The sequence below is a fragment of the Triticum dicoccoides genome, chromosome 2B (assembly GCF_002162155.2).
Source record: "Triticum dicoccoides isolate Atlit2015 ecotype Zavitan chromosome 2B, WEW_v2.0, whole genome shotgun sequence".
In the NCBI taxonomy this organism is placed as follows: domain Eukaryota; kingdom Viridiplantae; phylum Streptophyta; class Magnoliopsida; order Poales; family Poaceae; genus Triticum; species Triticum dicoccoides.
The window spans coordinates 752,005,665-752,010,942 of NC_041383.1; positions in this window are offsets into that span (position 1 = coordinate 752,005,665).

Sequence of the window (5,278 nt, forward strand, 5' to 3'; positions counted from 1 at the left end):
GCCCCTCCCCGAGCCTATACACACACACAAGCATGATGAACACACACACACACACATATGTATGAATTAATGCATGTATATATTAGTATATACTTATTTTGTATGTTTAATTAGTTTAGATTATTTAGATTATTATTTTTTCACTATTATATATGTATGAATGCATGTTAGATGGATATAATTAGTGTTTAATTAGTATGGAATTTTTTTATATAATGTTGTTTTTCAGTTTTCTAATGGATGTATAGAAGTTGTGTTTTCTGTTTTTAGTGTTAGATGCTTAATTAGTATGAAATAGTATATAGATTTTTGAAATAGTAGAAATGTTAGAAATTTTAGTTATCAAAATCCAATCATTAAAAAAATGTTACTTTTTGCGGGCATATAGCTAGTATTTGTTCTCGACGATGCCCGGCCCGCATCCTCGCCGTCGACCCGTCCGCGACGACGTCCAGCCGACCCATGTCCGGGACTGGGCTCCGCCGGGCTGGCATTGGGAGGTGCTGCCTGGAGGGGCGCCCCGGGTCCCGTCGTCGACCCTGATCTCGTTTGGTGGCGTTCGCGTGGGCCAGTTTCGGTGCGGAGGGACCCGGCCCCGCCGGAGGTGGTACATCGCCGTGTCAGGGAGGAGGACGAGCACGTCCATCGCTACATGGTTGCGTTAGATGGCGGCAGGTTCTCCAATACCTGGCAGTATCTTCGGAGATCTCACTTCAGCTATGATCTTGTGAGGGTTCCTTCTCTTTGGGTGTCCACCGCCCGCGCCGCAGGAACCGCGAGTGTCCTAGATTCTTCTGTAGTATTCGATCTTTAATTAGCTAGCCAGTGATGTACTATTCAATATTATATATTATTCGAGACGATGTATTCGAGATTATATCTATTATTCTAGACGAAGTATTCGAGATTATATCTATTATTCGAGACGATGTAATTTGAATACTAAATTGTTTTACATTTTTTTTGGATTAGTTAAATAAAAGCTATGGCAGACAATACCGACAGAGAGGAAGAACAGACCATGTTCGATATGACACGCGGGCTAGATGATGATCAGAATGAAGAAGATTATGACGGCTCCGAATTTCTAAACAACACCGGAGAGGGTGATATGATATTCGATCGCGAGGACCGAATTGATGAAGTCATGAACTACGATTATGACGATGACGAAGAACATGTTGATCCTGAAACAACAAAGACTGGCGAGGTATATATATTTATATAAGCAGGTATCTGGTGATCATCACATGTTTTAAATGACTTGAAGATATATTAACGAATCGATCTTTGTTCTTTCAGCCATCCGGATCGAGCAAATCTTCAGGCAAAAGGACGAAACGAGGCCCGAACAAAAAGTTGAAGGAGGGCGTGAAGTACAATATCGAGGCAGTCAGACCTATTGGCGAACCATTAGCGCCTAAGAAGATTGCGGACAAGTTCGTTCGTCAGTGCGGAGTTCTTGTGAAGGACCAACTCCCGATCTCCCTTCAAGAATGGAGAGAGCCAGCAAAAGACAAAAGACAAAAAGGCAAAGAGGACGCTGCTCCACGTCCAGATGTTACTTTTGTCGACAAGAATCAAAAAGATCTGCTTTGGGATACTCTCATGGAACATTTCACCCTACCAGATCATTTCATAGAAGCAGATGTGCAGAAAGTCAAGGACGCTGCTCTTAGGAAGATGGCGGTTGCATTCAAGAACCACAAGAATCGTGAATGGGACAAGTACGTCAAGGGAGGAAGGAAGACTCCAGTATTCGAGGGAACACTAGAGAACCAACGTGCTCATTGGGACAATTTCGTGAAATTCAAGGATTCCGAATTAGCTAAGGAACGGTCGAGAATAAACAAGAAGAATGCCGAAAAAAAGGATAAGTTCCATAAGCTGGGGCCAGGTGGCTATGTGGTGGCAATGCCTAAGTGGGATAAGTCTGAGAAAGAGATGGAGGATGCAGGTGTCACTCCGGTTACTAAGAGTTGGCCTCCCAGGTGCAGGACTTGGTTCGATGCGCATGGGGGGGAGTTGGACCCGAAGACAGGCAATGTTTCGACGAAGGCAAGTCTGAAGGGAGCCGACGATGCGATACTTGTTGCAATAGAAGAGGCACGATCGGGGGTGTTCCAGCCCAACAGAGAGAACGACAAGCTTACGCGTGGCCTGGGAAATCCTGAACACCCGGGAAGAACACGAGGCATGGGCGCTATTCCGTGGTATGAGGGGTTTTCAGACTGGAACACCGACTACAGAACCCGTGCGAGAAAGAAGATTGCGGAGGAGAAGAAGAGGAAGATGGAGGAGGAGCAGAGGAAGCGGGACTATGAACGCCTTCAAGGCCTAGAAGCAAGTCAAGCGGAATTGGCAGTCAAATTCCAGCGGCAGCAGGAGCAGATCGACTCACTTACCCAGCAAAGGGGGTCTCAGCAGCTGCAGCAGCTAGCGGATGATCCAACATTGGATAGCACCGGCCCATCCATGCCGAGAAGCAGCGTGGGTTCGGCCGCCCCGGACGACGCAATGCTGGGTAGATACCCCGTGGATGACATCACGGAAAACACTAACTGCGAGCTACACGTCAAAATAACGAACATATCCATGAAGGTGGCGGGCGCCGTTGCTTTTACAAATCCCCCGAGGCAACCTTCCATTGCAACCCGATTTCAGCGGGCTATGCTCGTGTCTTGGTTGATGAGGTGGTGGACCCACCATATTCGGAGCTACAGCTTGACATTCCTGGAGGTGACGACGAGCGCTTTCTCGGAGAGGCCAAACATCGTATCATCCTATGGAAAAAGGATTGCATCATCTTTCGAAGGCCAACGACACCGCGTCAGCCGACTCCTCGTCGAAGTCCGCCACCGAGTCAGCAGTCTCCTGCTCCTGCAAGTCCACCAAGTCCGGCAAAGTGTCAGGCCACTCCTCCTCCAAGTCCGGCAAAGTGTCAGGCCACTCCTCCTCCTCCAAGTCCGCCACAGCGTCAGACGTCCACTCCTCCTCCAAGTCCGGCACAACCTCAGGCCACTCCTCCTCCAAGTCCGGCACAGCTTCAGGCGGCCACTCCTCCTCGTCCAACTCCGCCCCGCCAGCCGTCTCTGCCGCCTCAGCAATCGCAGAAGAGACACCCCGCAGCTATGGTGCGTAGCGGTACGAGTCAAGGTAGTACAGGAAGTACAGGCGGAGGCAAGCGATATAAATATGGTCCAAGCCTCACGCCTCTTCCGCAGAGGGCTTATGACAGGTCCGAGGAGGAAATCGCAGCCATATCGAAGGCCGAGGTGGAAGCCCATTTTGCAAAGAAACCGCCACCGCCGCCAAGGGAGAAAGTGCCTGAGGAAACGATTGACCACTTCATTCGTATGGCTCAACCACCAGCTCCCAAGCCTGTTGACACAGACTATGAGCGCCACATCAGGAAGTTAAATCGAGCACGTCTACGTAAGGAGGCGAGCTCGGGATCAAGCAAACAAGAAGCAGCTGTCAAAAAATGCGGGAAAACCATTCCCCAGCTGGGAGAACAGGCAGCGCAATCGATCCCCTCGCTTGTTGTGCCAACAACACGTGACAGTACGCGCGCCCAATATTATTGTGGGCAAACAATTTACGTTCCTGAGGTGGGCAATGTGGTAATAACGGAGGAGCATATAATGCAGTCTGAAGTTCTCAAAATCACTGTTGGACAACTCCTCGAGATCGAGCCCATGCCTGTGCTTAGAGAGGATGAAATAAAACGGAAATATGTCCGGGACCAACCTTTGGTCGAGCCAGACAAGGTCAAGAACCTCCCAACGAGAATGTATGAATTGCATCAATGGTACATGAACATTACCAAGATTTCGAATCGATTGTCCCTCATGGTGAATGTCAAGGAGGATCATTACTTCCATGAGAAAGCTCTGTCCGTTGAGTATTCTGAACTGTTTCAGTTATACAATCAAGACGCACTCGACAAATCTATCGTCAGTTGCTATTGTCTGTAAGTGATTTCTTTCTGTAATTTAAGTCTCAAGCTAGCTGTAGTGATCCTTTTGATCAATCATTACCTGTAATTATCCTCACTATATTCTTTTCTGTGGTATCATGCAGGATGAAGATGTATGAAATGAGAAAAGGTGGACGCTATGGCATTGGATTCATTGACCCAAACACTGTTAATGAATACAAATGGCGGATAAATCCACGTCATCAAAAGGACGTAGAGGACAACATGCTAGAGTTCTTGAAGCGCCTCAAATACAATGAAGATATACTACTTCCTTACAACTTCCAGTGAGTCACACTGTCTTGTACTATAAATTCTCTGTTTTTGCCTACTAGCTAGCTACATGTTTTTGCTTACATATGCCCGCTTAATTAAGACATGCAAACGTGTGTGCATGCAGATTTCACTGGGTCTTGTGTATCATTAAAGTTGACGACGGAACAGTTGAAATACTGGACTCACTACTCAAAGTTAAAACTGACTATAACATCTTGTTTGGGATAGTCAACAGGTAATTTCAATCATTATTAACTATATATCTCGGCCTATTTAGTTCATCATTTCATGATATGAACTATTTAATAACCCCTTTATTCATTTTCTTTGTCGGCGGGCAGGGCTTGGGCAAGGTTCATCAGTGTCACGGATGGCGAATGGAAAAAAAAGCTTCAATGGTTTCGACCCAAGATAAGTAATTAAGTAGTACTAGCTAGCTAGCTAGCTGCCATCTCTTTAATTATCATGCTTGATTAATTATTATCTGATCAAATTCCATTCTCGTAAAGGCCCTGAAGCAGGCGCAAGGGACTGATCTATGTGCATTCTGCGTTTGCGAGAACATTCGCATGACGGCGTTCGAAATGAGCAGATCTCAAAGACAGGAATGGGTACGCTTGTCAGAACACTATTCACAATTTTTACACCATTATCGATATCTAGTCACACAACTAATACACATGCATATTGATCTCCTTCTTAACAGTTTAGAGTGGTGCGGGAGAAGCTCCTAGAAACGGAGCGCGTAGAAGCACTTCAAGAGGAAATAGCGGGATTTTTGCTCGACTAGGTCATAAATCCGAAGGGAGAATACTATTACCCGCTACCGCCCCCATGAAAACCACTTTCAATTGTCATCGTGCTCCGAAGGCACCAATTAGGCTAATGCCACTGGCTCCGAAGGCAATATGCATATGTAGGAGAAATTGTATATAGCTAGCTATACATTTGTGTATGTGTGAATTAATTAATATGGTGGTTTGTGAGACATTGATGATATATATATATGCATGATTGGTTCTA